Here is a 26628-nt window from a genome sequence, read left to right as displayed (position 1 = left end):
AGGAACAAATCAACTAATTATCAGCAACGAAGCATGATGCACTGCGAACTGGCAGGTACTCATTTCCATTTTCAGAATTTAAACCTTATCTGAATGGTCTGCCCCTCTACCAGCGATGATGCAAATGTGCTGTGAAGGTCAGGATTCTCACTACTCAGAAACAAGCTAAAGTGGGGTGCAAAAGGTACCTGATCCCTGGACCACGGAATAAGCACGTCAGCACAAAATTATGAAACACAAGTGCTTCTTTTCAATGTGATGCATTGCTGAAATGTAGAGTTTCAGTAGCCCTCAGACCTTTGCTCCCACCTGTGCAATGGTCTGGATTTTATACTCAAGGGAGGCTTGTAAACACTGTAGGAATAATGGCTTTTCTGAGACCTCCTGGAGCTTTTCCCTTACAGTGACAGCCTTGCTTGCATAAGTAGCAAAAAAAGGAACGAAGAAACATGATGGGAGTCTGTTTTGTTGTTAGCTTTTTCTTTGCTTTTCTTTTGCAAAATATATTCAGAAGAATGACAGGAGCCTCATAATAAAAGATCATTACTGAAGATATTCTCTCTTATTTGCAGCTCCTGGAGTGGAATCAAGAGCATTGGCAGGCTACACTGGCTTAAAATTGTGCTATTTGACAGGTAAAGATTTTATTGAGAGAGTTTTAATTTTATTTCTGCATCCTTTACATAAAGGCGGGGGGTGGCGGGGGAGAGAAGGAGATGAAGTGAGTAGGCATTTGTGCCCTACATGAAAAATCACAACCGCCTGGTGGTTTTGCGAGGAAACTCCACACTCCATATACCGTTCATTTAAACTCCTAGGTTAACACAATGCCTATAAAAATAGGGGGTCTGTGGGATCACGTAGGAAAGGAACCAAAGACTAATAAAAGGTAGGAAAAGGAATGGCAGCTGTTAAGTTGGAACAACAACAGAAACAATCCCGTCACATAAATGAAAGGAATTACAATGGAAAATGTATAATATGGAACAGCAAAGGAGACAGGATAATGATTTACTGAAACTTCTGTGCCTCATACTTTGGAGTAACAATGTGAAATTTGGCAAAGAAGAGTATGCCCTTCACGTGAACTCATTATCCCCACGTTCCAGAACCTGCCTTCAGTAAAACAGCTTCCATTCATACATACACAAGTAAATGTTTGGATTTAGCTTGGCCATGAATTGACAGTAAAAAAACTGGGTAGGTTTAGGAAAAAAGGAAAAAGGGGCCCATAAGGAGGACAGAAGAGACCCTTCACAAATCTGGAACATGCCCAGTCTCGACTGCCCTCTGTTTTTATGCACTCTGTGAAGCCCACCAGTTACATCTAGGTCTGCCCAGTGTCTTTATCTCATGGGTGATGATGACCTTCTTCTTTCCAGTATTACACTAGTTTAAGTGACAGTAGGCAGTTGCATAACTGAAGCTTGTACCAGAATGGTAATGCTCAAAGTGAGACCAGAAATCCTCTTTTTGGCATTTTTTGCTTTTTACATGCTTGACATAGAAAGTTTGACATTCTTTCAAGCACACTAGATTTCAGGCATTTTCAAATAGCATGCAGCAATATTTTATTTTTTTTTAAAGTCCTTCCCCTTGAATATAAGCCCTAATACAAATCTAATCCTTAGTAAACTACAGCTTTTTTTTTTTTCCCCAAGGCTGGAGGAAGCATCTGCATTCAGCAAACACTTCAGTCCTTGAGGGAAGAACAATAATTTAAAAAGGGCAGGGAAAATGGAGGTAAGGGATTGTGGGGTTACTGGAAGTGGAACAGGAAGTAATAAGCAGCTGTATAGGAGGAATGATGTTCAGTAAAAATGTTAAACAAATGCACTGCTACTTTGCCCGTTATCCTACACTTTCATTTCTCTCCCCCTCTTTCTCCTAAATTATGGTCACGTCAATGTCTCTGACTAGTCACTTAGAGCCATTATAAGGATCCTGCGTGTGTGACTCCATGCAGACTGTCAAATAAATGATCAGTTGTAAGCTATACTAAAAGATGGGGAAAAAAAAGTCTGTCCCATATATTCATCTATCCCACAGGGACTCATTGTTCAAATAAACCATTTTTTTCACAGCTACTATGAAAAGCCAGATTCTGTGAAAAAAAAAATTACATGATTAGGAAAAAAATTGAAAAAGTTATATCATGGTAATCATCACATTCTGGACCAGGTTCAGTAAAGGGATGTTTGTTTTGTTCACTTGTTTACTTTTAAGAAATGCCCATCCCTATTTGCAATGATTTGAAAGTCCATACATAAATAATTCTGGGAGTAATTACAAAATGTTGTGATTTTAGAAACATATTTCTATGTATTTATGTGCACAAGCCACTGCACAGTTTTAAATACTATATTTCACTGGATTCTGTATCTTCCTGGTTCCTATTCTGCCACAAATATCTGTGCCCCATATCATTACTGAGACATTAATTTTAATTTTGACAAATATAAATGCCAGTGAAATATGAAAGCTGAAATCTACCAGTAAGAAATGCTTTGAGGACAGATCATCAGGAGGCAAAGAAAAAAATATAGTCAAGAAATTCCTTTCTCCCTCTTCTTGTAAACAATGATTTGACGTGTGAATGACTTGAAGGAAGAGTGCCTCCAGTACACTGCTCCCTGCGGTTTGGTTCTGAGAGTCTTGGTTTAGGTCAAGATTTGCAGCTGCTGTTTGAGGATTTTCCCAGATCTGGGTGTATCAGGTGTTGGTTGACACTTCGAGCACTGAGACCTGTCATCACACTGACAGGTGTGACTTAAGGGGAAGTTACAAGAAGCAGCAAGGCAGAAACGTGAAAGAAAACTCGTGCAGATACCAACATTTCAAGCAGAAAATGTTAAAAAAGATTTAGAGTTGCCTGGATAACAGAGAAGCTCTTTGGTCCCAAGCTTGTGATATATTACTATGCCATCTACTATATAAAGTTCCAACTGAAAAAAAAAGGAAAGAAAAAAGAAGAAAAAGGCAATAGAAAGGATTTTAGAACTAAGCTGTCATCCTGTGCTATGCCATTAACTCAGGGGTGGCTCTGCCAAGGGGGTGGTTAGTACTGCATGAGTATTCCAGTCTGAAAAATGAGAAAATTTAATCCTTGTAGAATACATTAATCTTCACCCCAATTCTATGTGACATTGTCAGCAGTTAATTTAACAGCAGAGCTTCACAAATGAAAGATCAATGCAGAGGAAGTTCCTCTGAAATCTTGGTTTGTGCAATGAACATTGTCTAAAATCTACAGCCCAGATAGAAAGGTGTCTGCCATTAACTGAACCAGCCAGCTGCTAGGGAAAAGAGGTGAAATTACAGACCTGCATGGCCAAGTTCCAAATCCTTTACAGACCTCTTTTTCCCTGACATTTCCACAGAAGGAAACTCCGACGAAACCACTGATATTTTTCTTCTCCTCGTAATGAGCACCACACCTCCTTCACCCTTGCACACCCAGTGATGCACTAAGTCAGAGCTGAGTCTGAAAGAAATAGTTAAAAACCAGCAGCAACAACAAAAAACCCCACAAAAATCTGATATAAACCTAAAGAACTTTCCCAAACCTAGACTCCAAGAATTGAGAACATGCCAATGACATCCACAATTTACAAAGGCAGATATTAGACATAGAGTGCAATTGTGTCAGGTGCACCAGAACTCGAGGAGAAAGGCACCAGGGGCAGAACAATTGCACACATCTATGTTTTTGCTGCTGGCACTCTAAGGAGGACGACAGAAGGTCCACTATGTAAAAAAATCACCATTCTCACTTCATAACTTAAAGGCGTTAAATAATGAAAGACCTCTCTGACAGAAGGGTCAAATGCTGCTTACAGGATGTCCAAAAAAACAAATCAAAAAAAGAAAATTCAAGCTTCCCACTTTCAGAACATACCACCAACTCTTCCAGGTTATAAACTGCAACTTAAAATGAAGTTTTTGCACCAAAATCAACCGTTAATCATATTCCAGCTGATTTCTCCACAAACAGAACAGTTTTATTTATGATGTCCTTTTCTTTAAAGCAGTTGTTTCACCCACTGGAGCTTTCCAAGTCACTCAGCAGGAATTAATGTGGGGAAGCATGAGAGTATTTAAAGCTCCCAGTGCCGCTATGCTGCTGGAAGTACATCTCAGCAGGTTCATTGATTTTTTTCCTCTGGAAAAGTGAGGGTCTCGTACAACCTGTCCTGAGGATGACAACTATGTTGTTCCAGTCCTGGCTTACACCTAATAGATACTGTCGCACTGTCCACTTCATTAACTCACATATCCTACACAATGTGCTGTACAGCAAAAAATAAAACTTCAGAGACTCTTATATTCAACCACAAAGAAATAAAGTAGAAAGTAACTCAGGTCAGATTTAGTGAAGATGCAATTAGCAGAGGATTGCAGAGAGGAAGGCATGGTGGCTGGAAACCACCTTTCTGCTTCTCTGACACCAACAGGCAAAAATATCTTAGAGAAAATTTACACGCTGGCTTCGTCATGCTCAGTGCAGTGATCAACTTCCAAACACTGCTGTTGTCTCTAGAGGTTTGCACAGCCTCAGTTTTTCTGGTATAAATTTGCAAGATTCTGCCTGATCGTGAGTACTATGAATTACGCACAGAGCAAAAATTCCCTATCCAGTACAATTTCACCTCTTAATAAGAGTGAGACTACTGCAAAACCAGGTTTAACAAATGCATATGTAAGAGTGATGAGCATTTATGTTTGCTTTTCCAGCAACCCTTCTCTCACAATAATTAGGATGTGTGTTGATTCTTCTGATTCTTTCATTACCTTTTTAAAAATTAAAAAAAGAAAAGGTTTGTCTATCTGATTAATAGTCAATATTTTCCACGTACTCAAGCTTTCTTCAGTTGAGAATGGCAAGACAGAGTTTTCAGATATTGCTGAGGATGCAACATGTGGAATTAACTAGAATAATAATCCACAAAGAAAGAATCTGTGACATTGATTGTCATGTCATTTGTTTTAAGTAAGGTGGGAAGGATAGCTGTGAGGAATTAGGATGATGTTATGACTTGCTATGAGAACACTGCACTGTGAAAGATTTGCAAAAGAGAAGGGTATTTTATTCTTAGTTCCCTTCTATACAATCCATCCAGTAGCCAGTAACAACTATCACCTAGTAATTATTTGGGGCCTGAGCCCAGATGTATCGACAGTGTCAGCTGAATTGAAATCAGCTGTTACTCGTGATACAGAATCGTCATGGATGGTGATAACTGATAATTACTGCTCCTGTGCAGAAGGGTATCAAAAATATATGCCAGGCTTAGACCTGCACAGAAAATTAAGAAAAGCTGCTGTATTTTTTTTTTTTGCAGTCAAGGAACAGAACTACTTTTGCAGTTTGGGGGACCCAAAAGTAGACCAAAAAATCAGATAAAATGAAGTATACTGAATTTAAGTAGTTTTCTACCTGTTTTTCCAATAACTGTGATGGTAATGATGGTGTCAACAGGGAAATTACAATTTCTCAATGAAATCAAATGTGGTTACCTGAAAGAGTGTTCTCCATATATACTTCATACTTTTAATAAGAAAATATGGCTTCTGTATCCGTAACTGGATTTGAGAGCAGATATATGGCATTAGTGAAACTACATAGTGTAACTTTACTGTGGGAAAACAAAGGAAAATAAACAGAAAAAGAAAGGGGAAGCCTGAAGCCTGAGAATATCATTTAATAAAGTCCAGACATGAATAATGGTGTTTAAAATCATTAGTAACCTTGATCCAAGTAAAACAGAAAGCTGAGCTAATTCAGGTGCTGTACAAATGAAAACTTTCTAACTGTATTCAAGACAGACTGTGAGAGAGAAAGAAATCTCATCTTATACCAGCAAGATAACAGTATAGCACTGTTAATTTTGATAGCAGACGAAAATCTACATGGTACATCAAAAGACTGCAAGGGACATTTAGCTACTCCATTTTAATCATTAATTATACATTGCCAGGAAATCACTGCATTTTTTCTTATCTGAACGACAGAAAAACGGTCACACAGCATTCCCTCTGCTTCTTATAGAAAGCTTTTTTTAAAAAATCTACTGAATTGACTCAGCCTGCTGTAGGTGATACAATATCAATATCAAAATGCTGTATTTGCCAAAACAGCCCATCAGAGAGACAATCCAACAAGCTGAAAAACAGAGTGGTCCCTAGAGTGACTATAAAAACTTCTTGTCCCCATCTGAAACAGGTGTTTGAGCTGTAAATAGGGCACGAACAACTGGACAAACATGTTTAGTGGTGTGCAGCTCCCAGTCCTGCCCAGGTGCCAAGCTAGGTTCAGAAAAGTGTGCTTCAGCCACAGCACATTGCATTTGCAAGCTCAGGTTCTGCAGATGCAGGGAAGGGAAGTCAAGATTTACAGGCAATCCTGCAGCCATGCTCAATTCACAATTCAAACTTGGTCTTGGAGTCTTCTCATCATCACTGCAGTGTGAAGAAGTGTGGTGGTACAGCTACAGGTCACATCTTCCCTCTATCAAAAGGGGAAGTAAATGAGTTTAAGAACAAGCACCTCTTCACACTGATCCTCTTGAGTTTTCTTCCACACGTGCTGCATGAATTCTAATGGTTTTTGCAAGGCACGAAAAAACAGAGAAAACTCAATCTTAAAACTTAAATCAACAGCCAAGTGATACAAAATGTATGATGAATTAGCCTCTAGTAACTCTCCTCTGAGATGATTAGCTTCCAAAGTCCATCATCTAACTATAGAAAATTTGGTGAAAAGCAAGTCAAGATTAATCAGTCTCATTTAATGGTATTATAAATATTTCCTACAATCATATCAGGATAGCAGTTGGCCATATTGCCAAGAAGAGTCTTGTAAATGGAAAAGTTATAAATAAATAGATAAGCCTTTTGGTTGGTTTTCTTCTTGCTTAGAAAAAGAGCATGATTTTTTCATAAGGTTAAAGACAGTTCACTAATGCTTTTTTCACTGAAGTGAAAGAGTAAATTGAGACTAGAGCAGAAAAAATAAGACGGATTACCTATTTGACCATGAGAATCAATTCAATCTTTACTGATCATTGTAAGTGATAACATTTTTTAGATCCTGATTGAAGGCTCCATGAGGCAAAAAAGTACAGCCTTTTCCATTTTGTGGAAGGGCAACTGGTGCGAAGACCATCTTGAATGAGCTGTGACTAAATCCCAACTCTATGACCATAACAACCAAAGCTCAAAACCTTTCCATTATCCTCCCTGTTGTTCTGGAAAGGAAACATGGGGACAGAGGCTGAAGGAGAGCTGCAATGGAAATGAGTTTGAGTTGGGTCTAGTAGGCTCCCTTGCACATTATGGTGGCCACTTTTCAAATAACATTTGTTCTGCAGCATAGGTATAGACAGAGAGACCAGACTTCTGCAGTACATTGCCAGGGAAAGGTAGATATATGAGTTTATCTAAGGTTTGATTACCTCTGCATGGCACTGTAGAATTATTCTCTCTCTTCAGACCTCAATTAAATTATTTTCCCCCAACAGTGTTTCATCTCCACGTCTGTCAGTAACTGAGAATGAAAGAAATGTCAATGCTTGTTTCTTTTCCACAGGAATGTTATCCTTCCCCTTGGTTTGCAAGCCCTGAATTACTTTCCCATTTTGTGTTTGTCTTTTCACATGCAAAATGCTTGTGTCTTCTTTCATACAAGATTCTTTGAAAATTGATTTTTTAATGTTTTAATTAGAAATTCATCAAGAATTGTTTCTCTGAAGTTGAAAAGTGAGTTTCAGGGAGTGATTAGATCCATTCCCTTAAAAATTTCCACAGTTTTTACAATCAATCAAAAAAACAAGCTATGACAATCTAAAATATGAAGAAATATGGTTACTTTAGCTGCCAGCAATTGTACCAAAATGACAACACAAAGAAGAAAAAAATTATTGCATTTTTAAGCATTCTCAGATGAAGTAGACTTATATGTTCAGAACCCCAAATCCTCCTGTACTCCTAAAAGAAAAAAAATTCATGCTTTCTCCTTGAACTTTCTATGGAGGTGACAGAAGGGGTAAGACCTTTCTTCTTATCATTTTGTCAAGTCAAACCCAAAGTGCAGATTTGCCCTGATGCCAAGACAGATCAGTTTCCAAATGGGAAGGTTCTGAACAGAAATACAAGAGTTGCAACTGTGGGAACCAGCAGTTCCTGCACCAGCTGAACCACAGACACACAGGGTTTCAGACGTCAGTGTTTAAAATCACTCATTTTAATAATTCCAGTTTAGAAATCAAGCAAAACTATTCCAATTTTTATAGATAAAATTGTGGTTACACAACATTTTCAACATCTCCTTAATGTTCCTGCTCTAGGCCCTTATTTTTTCATTGTAACCCTGCATAAAAGGGAACTGGATTAAATATCAACATAGGGGGAAAAATGGTGTGCGTTATTGCTACCCTCGCAATATTGTATCTTAATATTTTATCACAAGAGAGTTTGTAAAGTTGGCTTTAAAGAGCCTTGCCAACTAAAAATACACGCGTCCTGTATGACCAGGAGAAAATGTCATATCTCCCTCTGCTTTCCCAGCTGATAGTCCTTGTAATCAGAACTGTACCACTCCATTGTGATGGATTCATGCTGAAGGGAAGGGACATCAGTGTCATGAAAAGGATGGCTGCTGAAACATAGGAGCTTACTCAGACACACACTGACTGTTCAGGTCAGTTACCCAAAGCGCTACACCCGGTGTTATATTCAAGTAGCTCCCTTAGGGGAAAAGGTTCGATGACTGCTTTGAGTGGCATTGCTCTCAACAGACTGGGGCTCAATGGGGTCCTCTGAGAGGCCCACAGTGCACAAGGTGGATTGCTGGAGAAGGAATGGAGAAGAAAGACTCGTAAATTCTGCCCAAGGGATGAGGAAAGGTAAGAACCTTGAAACAACTTTTTGTTTGTTTGTTCGGATCTCAAAGGGACTGGATGGTGCCTCTACCACAGTTTCTAAGTTCTCAAAAATCTGCATGGAGCATCTCAAGAAGCAAAATGAAAAATGCTTTCTGGTTACAGCTAGTAAACTTTTGCCCAGGCAAGAGGGTTACTTTCATGGATAACAGCCTTAAATGTTGCAGATACAGAGAGAGCAATAGAAGAGAAAGAGTTTGCAATTATGTCCTGCTTTGGAATCACTTAAAATAAATATCAGGAGCCTTGAAAAGGCTTTTCTGGCAGTTGAATATCTGAATATAAAACTGAAAAACCATTTTGAAAACTCAGAGAGGAAATGTGGTCCAATTGGATCAATAATTTGGAGCACAGGACCCAACCATTGTGACCACACAACAGAAATAATTGCAATCACTGCTAAAAAAAGTAACATATCTCAACACAGCTGAGATCAGGCTAATGATTCACTTTGTTTTAAATGTGAATTATTGAAAGCAGGAATCTGAAAGTTCAAGGATGAAATTAGCCCCAAAACAAATTAATCTATTTTAAAAGTTTTGGAAAAAAAGATCCCAACTTGTACAGTACTGGGAAAAAAAAATGCACAGAATACAACTCCAAGCTTCCAAGCTCAAAGTTAATCTGATGATATATCTGAATACTGATAACCCGGGCACAGATCCATCTCCAGAGAGAGATATGCCTGCTATGATTATCTCTCTGGTAGCTGTCAAACAAAGAGATGTCATTCTGTCTACAGTTAAACAACAACAGATGGAACAGACCCTCAGCCAAGGTAAGTAGCATCACTCCAGTGCTTTCAAACGGAGCCTTACCGTGGTTTGCACCAGTTGAAGATCTGTTCCAGATCTCTATTCCAAGGCTAGGGTTAATCTCATCTCTAATATAAGCTGAGATCATCATTGAAGCAGCTATAGAAGAAACTATATCTTTAAGGCACAGCCTTATATTTGTGGTATCATTGTGACATGTACCCTCATCAGTCAGGCTTTCCACTTGCTTCAGAGGACACTTAACATGTAAAGCCTCTCAACTTCATAAATTTGTGAACTGCAGTATCCTGCATGAAGTTCTTGGGACAGAAGGCGTCCCATCTTATCTGATTTTGCATATTGGATCTGACTAGTTACCTGCACTGCTTTCATAGCCTTCACTGAAAGAAGCAGGATTTTTTAGACAGCAACTCATTAGTTCTAAGGAGTTTGCCTAAAATTGGTCAGATGAACCAAGCCCTCCTGGAAATACACTTCTCCCTCTGTTGAGTATACAGACATATGAACAACTTGCACTGGTGCTGATACCTATTCTGCAGTTGTTTACGTATAAGTGACATAAGTTCTAGACATTGTGCCCAACCGCTTTTTAGCTGTAACAGTGGGAATTAATGGATAGAGGAATCCAGTCACAGTTTTGCTAAATCACAGCTCTCATGCTTTCTGTGATATCATAAATAAATTAGGGATGCAAAATGATGAGAAATATGGTTTCTAAAACTTATCTGGTGATCTGAGGCTATTTAATCTCCAAATAAAAATAAATGATCCACCAAGAATAGAAGTAAATTCTGCATGCACGTTTTCATGTAGAAAAGAATCTCTTAGAAAATAAAGGGGAATAGAAAGAATGCTCCACATTTACCAATCTTCATTCCAAAATTCCCATAAGACTAATAGCATTTGATACCTTAACCCAAGACCATAGTGTTTTGGCTAGAATACAATACATAGGGAAATTATTTTCTGTTCTCTCAGGTGATTTCATCTTGAAATCACCTTAATCCACTGATATTCACAATTAAATGAATTTTAGTTTGGTCATATGTTTGCCAAGTGATTCTCAAATACTAGCGTTTAAGACATGCATGTTGGAATTGTGGTTCATGGACACCACAAATAGAAAATGTCTATTAGATCAGCCATTCCTGCCAGTACAGGCTTGTTCCTCAAAGAACATTTCCTGGTCTTTTGTCCAGTCTAACTTCAAAGTCCATCTGGGTGTATAAGTTATGCTATTATGAGCAAGCATGTTATTAAAATGTGTGATGTGTTTTGGCTCTATAATTTTTAGCCAAAGAGCTCTCTTTATTACTTAGTGTGCACAAAAAAAAAAAAAAAAAAAAAAAAGATTACTTCTTTTGTTTGTTTTTGGTCTGGAAAGGACCACACAAAACCCCACTTAACAAGGGACCCACATCAAATGGTATGTAATACTCTGAAGCAACCACGGTGGCTAAGCCTGGTGCAGAGATAGCCAAACGTGCCTCTTGAGCTTATTATAAGTGCAGCTACAGCAAATTGGAGTTCAAGGCCACCTGCAAAATGCAGTCAGAGAGCTTTATAAGCACTCAGATGGTGAAGCTCACCTCGAGTCCCATACTGCTGCAGGTACATTAGGGTCAGTTGAGTGCTGATGCAAGTGTCTGCACATAAGCTGCAATGCAATGACTCCAACGCAGATGTATCTAAAGGGATATACCACATAATAGAAAAATGGTATTATAAGTGAGACAAGGGCACTAACAAATATGCGGTGGCCAGAAAGATGAACTTTCAAAAAATCTGTTCAGACCAGTTCATCCTTCTGAGATCACTTGTAAGGCTCATGTAGTGAACAGGCACTTTGCTGTACACCAGAACCTTGACTGATCTCTATCTATCTTATATTAGACCAAGAAATGCTTGGAAAGAGAAGGAAAGGGTTTTTATTTTACAGTGTAAGCTAAATACAACTCTCAATTTCAATGGACAAACCTTCCGTCTTACATGGCCCCTGTTACTCTGATCTCCAAGCAGCATATAGTGATTAAATGGTACTGTCCTACCTCAAAATACAGTCACACAGTTACTGTTAGTGCAAGTTATCCCATCCTCATTTTACAAGCCAAAACCTCAGAGACAGAGGAACATAATCATAACTCAGCACCCAGCCTCAGTATATAATTCCCAGAATCAGGTTCTTGTTATAATGAAATACAGCTTTTAGAACAGGATTCACAGCAGTCAACACAAAACACTAAATTCAAAGGGTTTCTCAAATCCCACCCGTCCTACCTAAAGACATCTGTGAGTTTGGTATCTCTGCAGGTTCAGAGCTGCAAAGCTGGGACTAGACTAAGACACCTAAAGCAAATACTCAGATGCAGAAAAAGGAGTTTTTATAAAGGTAACAGAGGACACAGCAGGATGGCAGCAGATGTTTAGAGCATACCTGCCTGGAAAGCAGGAGGTCTAGACTTCAAACCCTCCTAAATCTGGAGACTTTAAACTCATGTCTCAGACTTTTTAAAATTTCTTAATCACCAAACTAACAGTGAGGGAAAAGAGGAGAAGGACATAGAGCAAGATGACCCACCAAAGCAGGGACCAGATAAAACAAGGTTTGGCTAGAAGATAGCAAACGAAGTCAGTGGTCCTGGGAGGGAAGAGTCGAGGGCTCTGGTACACAAACGAGCAATAGACATAGCCCAAACATGAACTCAAGAATATTTTCTTCTCAAAGTTCACCTCAGAGTGGAGGTAGAGAAGTACATCCAGAAGTAGATTGAAGGTAGCAAAAGTTGTCTGATCAGCCTGTACCAACCACAGACCAACAGGCTATGCCTGGCAAAGAGCTGTCCTCTCTGATGCTTTCCCATCTATCCACAACCTCAGAAAAGCTCTCTAAGACCTTCCTGTCCTCTGGCTCAAACTCCACTCTCTGATGTTTTACTGCAAACACAAAATGTGTCAGCACCTTGCTTCAGAGACAGTTTCCCCACATTGCACTACAGTCGTTGGGTAAAATGGGTAACCATTTTCTGTGGAAGCAGAAAGCAGAACCAAGAGCTCTGCCTTCTAACCACAGGCTTTGCTGTCATGTGTCTTGTCCTACATGTGTGATTTCTCCTGTCATGAACCTCAATTGTCCTTCCTGCACAGCAACATAGCTTCCACAATAGGGACAGCAGTTATCTTCTTTTATCCCAGCGTAGACCACAGTAAGAGGTAGTAAATTTTAAATGCCACATACTGAAAAGACCTTACAAGCTATTTATTCCCTCTTCTCAGAGCATTGTGTCCTCTGGGAGGGTGTACAAGAGGTGGACAATGGGTCTTTCTCCTTCCAAGCTTGAAAAAAATTTATATACATGTTGCCAAAACTACCACACTTTGTGCTGAACTCAACACTCTTAGCACATGTCAGGCGCTCAGAGGACACCTAGCAGACCAGGACCTTCAGGGATATAACTGATTTGTCATTTCTAAATAGTCTCCAAATGAGGCTACTTCTATTCTCAGCCCATCCGAGGACAGTGGTGCCTTTGAACACATCTAAATGATCTTTGTCTGTCTTTTCTTTCCTAGCCAAAACCATGGCATCCTTGTCCTCTGAGGTACCTAAGCAGGCTGAATTTTCGTGGAGCACTGCCCCGAACAAAGACGCCTAAATTAATCTTGAGTTACACTTTAGGTTCCTAAGTGCTTTTTTGGATGTCAACCAGACTAAGAAATTTGCCCAAGGTCACGCAGGCAGTCTATGGCAGAAAAGGAAACTGATCTGGGGTCTCTGAGGTCTAGGACTAGTACCCGCAGCACTAGAACATCTTTCCTCTCTCTGCTGCTCCTATTGAACCTAAAATGACACAAAAGATCAGAAAAGCTAATGACAGGAATGAACATGTTGTGGAATCAATTCATTTCATCTACAGGACTTTGAAACATGATCTATACTTGCTTTTATCCATTTATTACTTTCTTACCCTCTGCAGATGACTGCAGAAATGCCAAATCCATCTATTTATAAAGCAGTGAAGCAGTCGAGTGTTCTCTAATGTACCCCTTCCAAGTGCAAGCAATATATACTGACCAGCTCGTAACTATCTTGGCAAGGATTCACGCACCTGTTAGGATTTTAATTTATCAAAGACAGACGTATTTATATTTATGTCTACGGCTGCATGATCATGAAATAGGAAAGGATGTTAAAACAACACCAGTAGAGCAGCCAGGAAACTCAGAGTTAAGGTTTGTTGCTCTGTCCTTAACTCACCCGTGCTGTGCACAGCTCTCATATATGCATAGAAACAGCCCACAAACATAGCTGATATGTGAAAGAAAAGAGTCTGAGGCAAAGACCAAGAGTCAATGCAACTGGAAAAACACCAGTTGAGTTCATAGGGCTCTAGGGTGGCCGTGCCGAAATCCAGCAACCTTTAGCAAATGTCAGAAAAAAGCATGAATTGTACCCACCATTGTCTAGACGACATGGTGTTCAGATTTGGCATGTTTGATTTTTCTTTGATTAATGAAGGAGATTATAACAGGCTTTCCCATTTAAAGACTGTTAATATTCTTCCCGCATTACAGCGGCCCCCAGGGATCTCGGGAAGCGTACAGGCACTCCCACTGATTCCCTGCCGTTTTCCGCAGACTCGGTGCAATTTCAACAGACCCGTTCCTTTCAGACCCATTACACACATAAGTGATGATACACCCCCATTATCAGCAGATCATTGAAGTGATAGATAGTAATGACTCCTTAGGAGGCAGACTGTATATCAGCCTGCACTGGAGTGTGTTTTATAGACCAGGTATAAATTCCATAGGAAATGCTGACAGAACCCTTGACTGAAACAGTACCTAACAGCACTGCCACTCCGCAGTGACAGCAAAAGGTTAGGCACTGCCCTGCCCTCAGTCACAGCAGAACTGAGGTTAATGGCAGTTGCACACTTGGAGGAAGGACAGTCACAGTCCGGAAGTTTATTAACAAATCCTGTCAAATTCTTTTTTTTTTTTTTACCCCTCAAGTATATTGCTTTTGTAGTCAATGTTAAAATTCCAATAATCTGTTTATTTGGTAAAAAGATTGATTAGGTTCACTCTGCTTTTGTTTCTTGCCTTCTGCCTTGCCTGAACTGCCAGCATTTTCTGAAGCTAATCCTGGTACAACATCTATCTCCATTCTTGACATGCATACTAGTTTCCACCCCTCATCTTCCTAACTAACGTCTTACCGTCTCACCAAAACAAATTGGCCATCCACAGGAGGACATTCCACCTCATATTATCCTTATAACTGCAGTCACCACCTCTAAGATGATTCCAAGACGGGGACACTTCATTAAAGTATATTTACCCTCTGTCCTGGTTGTCAATTAACAATTTTCTGTGTCCTCACTGCAGATACCTCACAACCCATCCACTACCCACACAGTCCACTCCTTGAAGGCACCACTTCAAGGTGTAGTGCTTTGATATAGCACAGTCAGTGTGAACATGAGCAAGTTAAATTTTGTGAAGTGAAGATAACAGCACTTCGTGCATTGTCAGGGACTGAGGAAAGGGAAAGGATCAAAATAATTAACAACAGAGTACTACAGTGGAAAAGTGTTTTAGATGTACCAGAAAATACTGTATAATGTAAGCATACTTCTAACCTATTTTAGGTAAAGAGGCATTAGTCCCTTTTTTATTATGTACTTAATTTGTTTTTTTAATAAGAGTTTAGTATTGATCATTGTGCCATCCAATAAGTTTCTGAATCATTCAGATATATTGTTCTAATATTAATTAGTTGTATCTTATAAATGAAGCTGCGAGACAAAATAGCAGCATTATGATAAGTAAACAGATAACACTCATTGTAATAACATCTTCACAGTTTTTAAATTACAAGATTTATTAAAAATACAATTACTGACAGAACTTGAATTTATAGACAACACAGTGTGAATAAGAATGACTCCCACTCTGAGACTTCTTTATTTCCGTGCAAGTCTTCTAATTGCAGTTACTTATAACTTTAAAAAATTATTTTTTAGGATAAAGGCAGTCTTCTTCCTGGAAAGACTGCAAAAACTGTACAGTTGTTCTTGACCAGGACAATGAAAACTATGCACTTCTAATAAAAGTACTTCAGTAATATTTGACTGACCGAACCACCTGAACATTTCACTTTTGTTGTTCCAGGGATGGACTCTAGATACATCTGTGTACAGTTTATATAACATACTTAAGTGAATTCAATTTTTACAAACATGCCCCAATACAGACATAAAGCTTACATTAACCTGCATGCAGTGCATGTAGCCAAATACAGTTAGTAAGAATAATGCACTAAACAAAACTAATAAGCTGCTAGCATTCTCAAAATATAAGTAGTATATGCTGCATGTATCTTATTTCTAATTAGGCTCTTAACAGCTACTTGTTGTACTTCAGTCATTGAGCAGACAGATCAGAAAGAAACAAAAGAGCAGTGATTCGTGTACAGTTTCTGAGCCATTTCCTTTCTATAATTGTTACAATTATGTTACCTTATTCCTCTTCCAGCAAGTCAATTTCTAGTGTTGTGAAGAAAAACGAGTACACACAGAACACTGAGATTTGTGAATTTCCCGGAGTTCCACCTAACTTTTGGTCTAGCTTCCATGGCACAATCTCAACTGTAAAGCAGAGTTTGGTGGTCTCTGGATTTCAAGAACAGTTCAAAAATTATGCACTCAAAGGAAAATAAATTCTAAATTGCAAATATCCCTGTGTCCTGGTTTGGCTCAAACCAGGCCAAATAGTCTTAGAGAACCCAAGGTCACTGCTTACGAGTAAAGAGCCGAAGGGGGTTGTACCTGCAGGGAGTAGTGGACGGGGCAGGTGACCCAGGATTGACCAGCAAGGTATTCCATCCCATACATGTCATTCTCACTTTCCTGTTTATCACTAACCCACTGCCTCCTGGAGGTGGGGCCCAGGAGGGAGGGGCCCTCCTGTCTCCCACTGATTGGTACCAGCTTTGCCAAATCTCCAGTTAAAAGCCTGCAGGTGTGATGGCAGGGGAGCTTTTGCATTTTGCCCTCTGCCCGTGCTGGGTGGAGCTACTGCATTTTCCCCTCTGCCCGTGCTGGGTGGAGGTACTGCCTTTTCCCCTCTGCCTGTACTGGGGGGAGCAATTCTGCCTGAGGAGGATTTCCAAGCTCTCAGTCTTGGCTTTGTATATATTTGTATATATTTGTATATATTTGATTATTTCTATTATTATTGTTATTATAGTCTTTTTCATTATTATAGTTTATTAAAACTGTTTTAACTTTTCAACCCATAAGTCTCTCTCCCTTTTCCCTTTCCCTTTCCCTTGGCGGGGGGGGAGAGGGTTAACAGAGAGCATCTGCCACCTGGTTAATAGCTAGCCCAGCTTTAAACCGTGACAGATTTAATTGGCGCCCAACGTGGGGCTCGAGAGAAGCTCCAACAGGTTACTCTGATAAGTTGAATCCTGGCTCTGGTGGGAGGAGACACAGAGAGCTCAGCTGAGAGAATATCACATTTCTTCCTTTGAGATTTACGAGGGGTTGGAAAGTTAAAACAGATAGTGAAGATGGTGATGTCATTTTTGAATGCTGTGTTATCTCATCTTTTTATGGAGTTTCTTTCACAGTTGAGTATTGCAATGATGCCTTACCTGCCGTGGGCACTGTGTTATTGCTTGCTTCTTATGAATGTTTACATGCAGTTTAGCAGTGGGCGCTGGTCGAAATGTATTGTTTTGGTATGGGGTTTGATACTGATTTATGCTGTGATAAACTGGGCAGTTAATATTCCGATCTCTTATCTCTATGACACAATGATGGGCAGCTTTGATCGCGAATCAGTAGCAGCAACTTCATCTGCACGCTCCAAGCGTCCTTTAGCTGATTCTGTTAATGATTACACTTCCAGTTTTACTTTGGGAAATAGCACCTTCTCCTTTTCTGCCAAGCTGATTCCACTAGATTTTGCGAAATTAGGATGGTGCTGTCTAGGTGGCATGTTTTTATTTTTGGTTGTCCTGAATGTGTTTCTGATGTGGGATAAGATTAAATATCGATGCAGGGACAGTTGTAGGTGTTATGCAGCCACCTCAGATCCTACAGTGTGTACTGCCGCTACAGCCACTAAACCCACTGAAACCTCAGCAGCCTGTACCACAGCTGCTACACCCCCCAAGATGGCCACTGCAGCTACTCAGACTCTCAGCTCTCCCACGACAGCCACTGCATCTACTCAGACTCCAGCATCTATCGAATCTGTACCAATTGCTCCTGTAACCAGGAAGAAATACCAAAAGAAATCAGCTCGTGAAGTGAAGGATGATGACTCGGAGCCTTCTAAGGCAGAGCCATCATATGACCCAGGTGAGGGCCCTTCTCAGGCAGAGTTAGGGCCTGACACAGATGGGGGTTTCCTCGATCGTCCTTTTAAAGCAGACCCATCACAGAAGAAAGGCCCTTCTAAAGCAGAACTATCACAAGAGGACTCGGACGTAGAGATAACCTACCACTCCTTATCCCTGAAGGACCTGAGAAATATAAGGAAAGACTTCAGCCGTTATGACAGTGAACCTATTATTACCTGGTTGCTCCGATGCTGGGATAATGGGGCAGACAGCATGCAATTGGATGGCAGAGAAGCCAGACAGTTGGGATCCCTGTCCAGAGATGGTGGTATTGATAAAGCGCTCGCAAGAAAGTCAAACACTGTCAGTCTCTGGAGGCGACTCTTGTCAGCTGTAAAGAGCAGGTATCCCTATAAAGATGATGTTATGAGCCACCTAAGCAAATGGACCACTATAGAAAAAGGTATTAACTACCTTAGAGAACTGGCTGTGCAAGAGATCATTTATAGACACCCACGGGACATTGTAGATCCTGTAGATCCTGATGAAGTGGAATGCAACCGATCCATGTTCCGGAAGGTTGTGAAGAATGCTCCACCGACATATACCCATACATTGTCAATATTAGTATGGGGAGAAGATGCTATGGCACGATCTAGTGTGGGCGAAATGGCTAACTGTATGCGACAGTATGAAGATAGTATTTCTTCCCCACTGCAGGCACGCATCTCGGCTGTGGAAAAACTGACTAAGGAGAACAAGGACTCATTTAAACAACTGTCAGACAAACTGTCCATGATCGAGAATAAACTTGACTCTCTACCTACACAGGCGCGCGTTGCAGCTGTTAAGAGAAAACGTTCTCCTACAGGACCAGCTCAAAGGAAAAGGAACACATCACGAGGTATCCTGTGGTTTGCCCTGCGTGGTTATGGGGAGGACATGAGCAGATGGCATGGACAACCTACCAGTACCCTACAGGCACGAGTACGTGAGTTGCAAGCTAAAAGAAATACCAGAGAGAATTTTTCTAGGAGGATGGTTGCTCCAGTTACCAGTGAGCAGGACCCCAGTCAGGGGAGATGGGCCTCAAATCACTTTTTCCCAAGTGTGAATAGGAGAAATGAAGGTCCAGTCCCTGTGAGCAGCATGAATCCATTTCTCAATTAGGGGGGCCCTGCCTCCAGCCAGGTGGAGGAGAGGGACAACCGGATTTATTGGACTGTGTGGATTCGATGGCCTGGCACATTAAAACCACAAAGGTATCGAGCCCTGGTAGACACTGGTGCACAGTGCACCCTAATGCCATCGGATCATAAAGGGGCAGAATCTATCAGCATTTCAGGAGTAACAGGAGGATCTCAAGTGTTATCTGTATTGGAGGCCGAAGTGAGCCTAACTAAAAATGAATGGAAAAAGCACCCCATTGTGACTGGCCCAGATGCTCCGTGCATCCTTGGCATAGACTACCTCAAGAGAGGGTATTTTAAGGACCCAAAAGGGTACAGATGGGCCTTTGGTATAGCAGCTGTAGAGACTGAGGACATTAAACAGCTGTCTACCTTGCCTGGCCTCTCAGAAGATCCTTCTGTTGTGGGGTTGCTGAAGGTTGAAGAACAACAGGTGCCAATTGCTACTACCACGGTGCACCGACGACAATATCGCACCAATCGAGACTCCCTGATCCCCATTCATAAACTGATTAGACAATTAGAAAATCAAGGAGTGATTACCAAGACTCGCTCACCCTTTAATAGTCCTATATGGCCAGTGCGAAAGTCTGATGGAGAATGGAGATTAACTGTGGACTATCGTGGCCTAAATGAAGTTACGCCACCGCTGAGTGCTGCTGTGCCAGACATGCTAGAACTTCAATACGAACTGGAGTCAAAGGCAGCCAAGTGGTACGCCACCATAGACATTGCTAATGCCTTTTTCTCTATTCCTTTGGCACCAAAGTGCAGGCCACAGTTTGCTTTTACCTGGAGAGGTATCCAGTATACCTGGAATCGACTGCCCCAGGGGTGGAAACACAGTCCTACTATTTGCCATGGACTGATCCAGACTGCACTAGAAAAGGGTGGAGCTCCAGAACATTTGCAATACATTGATGACATCATTGTGTGGGGTGATACATCAGCAGAAGTTTTTGACAAAGGGGAGAAAATAATCCAAATTCTTCTGAAAGCTGGTTTTGCCATAAAAAGGGGCAAGGTCAAGGGACCTGCCCGGGAGATCCAGTTTTTAGGGATTAAATGGCAAGATGGGCGTCGCCAGATCCCGATAGAGGTGATCAACAAAATAACAGCAATGTCCGCACCAACTAACAAAAAGGAAACACAAGCCTTCTTAGGCGTTGTGGGTTTCTGGAGAATGCATATTCCAGATTACAGCCAGATTGTACGCCCTCTTTATCAAGTGACCAGAAAGAAGAATGATTTTCAGTGGGGCCCTGAACAACGACAGGCTTTTGAACAGATTAAACAAGAGATTGTGCATGCAGTAGCCCTTGGACCAGTCCGTACGGGACAAGATGTTAAAAATGTGCTCTACACCTCAGCTGGGGACAATGGTCCTACCTGGAGCCTCTGGCAGAAAGTGCCCGGGGAGACTCGAGGTCGACCCCTAGGATTTTGGAGTCGAGGATACAAGGGCTCCGAGGCCAATTACACCCCAACTGAAAAAGAGATACTGGCAGCATATGAAGGAGTTAGAGCTGCTTCAGAGGTAATTGGTACTGAAGCACAACTTCTCCTAGCACCTCGACTACCAGTACTAGGCTGGATGTTCAAGGGTAAGGTTCCCACTACCCATCATGCAACTGATGCGACGTGGAGTAAATGGATTGCATTAATTACGCAGAGGGCTCGAATAGGAAACCCTAATCGCCCAGGAATCTTAGAAGTGATCATGGACTGGCCAGAAGGCAAAGACTTCGGAATGCCACCAGAAAAGGAGGTGACACGTGCTGAAGAAGCCCCACCATATAATGAACTACCAGAGGATGAGAAGCAGTATGCGCTGTTCACCGATGGATCCTGCCGTCTTGTAGGAAAGCATCGGAAGTGGAAAGCTGCTGTATGGAGTCCTATATGACGAGTCACAGAAGCCACAGAAGGACAAGGTGAATCAAGTCAATTTGCAGAAGTAAAAGCCATCCAGCTGGCTTTAGACATTGCTAAACGAGAAAAGTGGCCAAGGCTGTATCTTTATACTGACTCATGGATGGTGGCAAATGCCTTGTGGGGGTGGTTAAAGCAGTGGAAGCGAAGCAACTGGCAGCGCAAAGGGAAACCTATTTGGGCTGCTAAATTGTGGCAAGATATTGCTGCTCGGCTAGAGAAACTAGTCGTGAAGGCACGTCATGTAGATGCTCACGTACCTAAAAGTCGGGCAACTGAGGAACATCGAAACAACCAACAAGCGGATCAAGCTGCTAAAGTGTTCCAAATAGATTTGGACTGGGAACACAAAGGTGAACTATTTTTAGCTCGGTGGGCTCATGACACTTCAGGTCATCAAGGAAGAGATGCAACATACAGATGGGCTCGTGACCGAGGGGTGGACTTAACCATGGACTCTATTGCACAGGTTATCCATGATTGTGAAACATGCGCCGCAATTAAGCAAGCCAAACGGTTAAAACCTCTGTGGTATGGGGGGCGGTGGTTGAAATATAAATATGGGGAGGCCTGGCAAATTGACTATATCACACTCCCTCAAACCCGCCAGGGTAAACGCTATGTGCTTACCATGGTGGAGGCGACCACCGGATGGCTGGAAACATACGCTGTGCCCCATGCCACTGCCCGGAACACTATTCTGGGCCTCGAAAAGCAAATCTTGTGGCGACACGGCACGCCAGAGAGAATTGAGTCGGACAACGGGACTCATTTCAAAAACAGTCTCATAGACAACTGGGCCAAAGAGCATGGCATTGAATGGGTATATCACATCCCCTATCATGCATCAGCCTCTGGGAAAATTGAACGGTATAATGGGCTGTTAAAAACTACCCTGAAAGCAATGGGGGGTGGAACCTTTAAAAACTGGGATAAACATCTGGCACAAGCTACCTGGTTAGTTAACACCAGGGGATCTATCAATCGAGCTGGCCCTGCTCAGTCAGACCTTCTACATACAGTAGAAGGAGATAAAGTCCCTGTGGTGCATGAAAGGAATCTATTGGGAAAAACTGTCTGGATTCTTCCTGTAATGGGCAAAGGTAAACCCATTCGTGGGATTGCTTTTGCTCAGGGACCTGGATGTACTTGGTGGGTGATGTTGCAAGATGGTGAAGTCCGATGTGTCCCTGAAGGTGATCTGATTATGGGTGAGACTACTTAAGTCTGAACTGCATGTTGTTGCTGCATAAGTGTCTTTTAGGTTAAGACAGTGGTGATGCGACCGGAACTAGCTTCATCAAGTGGCGTCCAGTAACCTCCTCGAGTCTGACATCTTTAACCTGCAACCCGTGGGCACGAACCATGACGAAAGAGAGACTGCTAGCCAGAGAGACTGCTGAGAGACTGCTAGCCAGATGGAAACCCACAATCTTGAACCAAATGAACTTGATGGACTTTTCGCATAAAGATGAATCATAGACTAGTGATATGTATATATATATTTGAAAATGAAAAGGTAGTGGTGATCTGAGTATGACATGAATGGTATGGAATAAGGGGTGGAATGTCCTGGTTTGGCTCAAACCAGGCCAAATAGTCTTAGAGAACCCAAGGTCACTGCTTACGAGTAAAGAGCCGAAGGGGGTTGTACCTGCAGGGAGTAGTGGACGGGGCAGGTGACCCAGGATTGACCAGCAAGGTATTCCATCCCATACATGTCATTCTCACTTTCCTGTTTATCACTAACCCACTGCCTCCTGGAGGTGGGGCCCAGGAGGGAGGGGCCCTCCTGTCTCCCACTGATTGGTACCAGCTTTGCCAAATCTCCAGTTAAAAGCCTGCAGGTGTGATGGCAGTGGAGCTTTTGCATTTTGCCCTCTGCCCGTGCTGGGTGGAGCTACTGCATTTTCCCCTCTGCCCGTGCTGGGTGGAGGTACTGCCTTTTCCCCTCTGCCTGTACTGGGGGGAGCAATTCTGCCTGAGGAGGATTTCCAAGCTCTCAGTCTTGGCTTTGTATATATTTGTATATATTTGTATATATTTGATTATTTCTATTATTATTGTTATTATAGTCTTTTTCATTATTATAGTTTATTAAAACTGTTTTAACTTTTCAACCCATAAGTCTCTCTCCCTTTTCCCTTTCCCTTTCCCTTGGCGGGGGGGGAGAGGGTTAACAGAGAGCATCTGCCACCTGGTTAATAGCTAGCCCAGCTTTAAACCGTGACACCCTGCTATCATACAGACTTGGCTCACTTTTTTGTCCCAATCCCTTTACTTCCATGATATGTCTCATCTTGTTTTAGCTCCTTGCCAGAGGACAAGTTTACGGCAATTATAAAATGGTTTGTATTGGCTTGAGGGAGAATTGCCCAGTCAGGGTTTAGTCAGAAATGGTTTATGTTGACATGACTCAGGTCTGGGCACTCACTTGCCTTCATTTTCTTTCCAGTTTACAGCACTTTCAAACTTGATGACATACGTCCTTGCCTGGAAGCAAGGGTTTTTTTCCATACACACTTGAAACTTTCAACCATACTTCTGCTTTTACTTTGGTTACAACCTTCAATAGCTTCTTGGGAGAAGGTAGGTGCTGATACCAAAAAGCATGGTACAGAATGAACTTAAAACCTAATGCTTTATAGAAACCCAGGACAAACATCCAATCCAGTGCAATGTAAGTAAAATGTGCATTTTAAGAAATAACCTTTTGTACTCAGAAAGAATGTTCCATTTAATATTTCTGAATTTAAATACAACCAGCATGCTTGAAAAAGCAGCTTGAACAAGGAGTCCTTTAACAGTGACTGGAAAATCCTTCATTGTAGTAGAGATATACTGCATGGAGGCTCGTGACAGTCCATCTTGACACCAGTGAGGTGCTAAACCCCAAACTGGTCCTACACCCATTTGTCTGTACAAGGCAGAAGTATACTTACACACAGTTCCCACTAGTTATAGTTCTGACTTAATGTGTTCCTTTGGAAATGGTCTGACATTAGGAGAAAATTGAAATACTTAGGTTTTTAGCAAATCTTCTAGATAAATAATATAAAACTTAAATACTTTTTTCCCCAGTTCATTTTGTGTCTTTTACTTCATGTATCTCTTGTTACTCCATTGTCTCTCCGTCCTACATACAGTCTCTATTGGCACGTCCCTGACCCTGTCTAACTTGTGCAGAGGAAAAGAGAAAGAAAAGTCTTGCATACATTTGTGTGTTATCCCTCCAGTTCTTTGGTCATTGCTCAGTTTTGCGTAGAACTCAGGTAGTTCTTCACAAAGAGCTCTACACAGTTTTTCCTGAGTTACTCTGGAAAGTTATTTCAGCCCGTTCTAGAGTCAGTAAGCAACAAAAGTGGTGTAGAGTCACGTTTACTCACTTTCCACTTCTAAACTGTGTTGAGATGCTGGTGGACTTAATTCACATGCATGATCCGAAGTGACTGCAACGCAGGAGTATCTGAAAACTTCCGAGAAGTTGAAGAGGGAAAAGAAGGTTTTCTGAACATTCATTTTGTCTTGAAAGCCTGCTTTCCATGCTTCAGGAAAAGAAAAACTTTTTATTACCTTTATTCCATTTCTGCTGAAAGCTCAATTTAAGGCAGACTCAGCTGGTCAGTAATGCAGTGACAGCTCTTGCTTCCACCCAGCCCATTAATGTTGATAGTAAAGAAAAATAAGTACATCTGGCTGTTATGGACAATGGTGAATGACTCAGTGTAACCAAGGATGGCTTTAGAAGAAGCACTTAGAAGACCGCAGCCCTCCCATTAGTGCTGCCTGGTGAAAGGCACACTCCATGTCACATGCCACCAGGAGTCCCTGAGCAGCCTTATCGTCCAGCCCTTGGGATAAAAGCCTCACAGGTATCTGTTCCCATTTGCAGAACCTGCGATAACAGTTGGGAAAAGAGTCATCTGCATCTGATCTGCATCTCAGGTGGTCTAACTTAGTTGCCAGCACTTGGAGTTTCAACTGTGGTCACCCGTTATTCAATAACGTGCAAGCAAAGAGAGGGCTCCTTGAAAGATCTCTACAATCATTCATAAGCAGTGCCTTGTGCCCACAGCTCCAACTTTTGCTGTCTATTTCTTGATTTTTCTGCCAGCTCAGCTAATGTCAGGGGAGTAGATAAGGATACCCCTGAGACATAACATCTTGTTCAGGTGTCCAGTACAACATTGTCTTTCTGTCATGCTTATAAATCTAGCTCACAACTCTTAAATATATCTGTAGTCTGTAAAAATGTGTTTAGTCCTGGAAAATATTTTTTTCTCCACATTCTACTCTCAAAGGGCTTCACCTCCTACTTATTCCTTATAGCTCAATGAATTTAGTTTTATATTTCCATAGAAAACAAATCCTAGTTTTCTACATGTGAATAAGCACAATACAATTGCTGCTTAACAACACTTGATAAAAGTAAAACAGTATTCACCCTTTACCATGAATATACAATGACCCATTCATCCTTTATTTGCAGAACTTCCTTCCTAAATGTATTTGAAGACACATGATGTTTTCCCCAAAGTCAAAAACACTGCCAGCTTTCACAGTGTATTTACTTGACATTTCCCATTGGCAGCTGTAGCCACAACAGAAACACTTGTCTTATTACATGGGACCACAGGTGAAGATGACACATATAGATCTTCATGGATGATTATGCTAGGCCCAAATGGAAGATCTGAGAGAATTAAATTATTCCTGTTGGCCGAAATGTCCTTTTATTCAAGCATCACATTTTGATGTTTTTCCTATTCAGTACTTCAGAGAGGACTAGAAGATGAGGCACTACTAGCCATGATAGAAGGCACTACCACTATATGTGACAATCTTCTCATCATAACGCAGGGTTTGTCATGTCATCCTGCAGAAGGCTAAATAATGTCTGGATTTCACACGTTAATGTGTGCTGGCAGAAGAATACTATGAGTTACTAAAGCAACGGTAATTTCACCCTTTAGATTATGGAAAAATATGAAGGAGAAAAAAGACTAAACCCCTAATATTTTACTGAACAGAAAGTTGATTGTTTTGTAATCCCAAAAAGCAAAATCCTATTTATAGCAACAGTGAAATCAAATAGTATGCGATCACTCTGAGGTTTGCAACATTTGACAAATTGTAATTTTGTTCTTCACAAACTCCTAAACACTTCCTGCTAAGTGACAACAAGCATCAGCAAGTTTCAACAAACCTTCTGCAGCTTCTTTATCTCACTATAAAGAACAGATGCCATTTTGGGGCTGCTGTGAGCTCTTCTGTTCTTTGTGTAATATGCACATGTATATGAGAGTGCACATCACATGAAAATGTGATAGCCAAGGCTCCATCTCAAATGCTTTTTCCATGGTGCACGGTAAGCAAACAGCTGGCTCCAGGAAAGAATCCTCTGTCAATCATGGCAAAACATGAGCCACATGCAA

The sequence above is a fragment of the Nyctibius grandis genome, chromosome Z, assembly GCF_013368605.1.
Source record: "Nyctibius grandis isolate bNycGra1 chromosome Z, bNycGra1.pri, whole genome shotgun sequence".
Taxonomy (NCBI): Eukaryota; Metazoa; Chordata; class Aves; order Nyctibiiformes; family Nyctibiidae; genus Nyctibius; species Nyctibius grandis.
Note: the sequence above shows the minus strand (reverse complement) of the source record.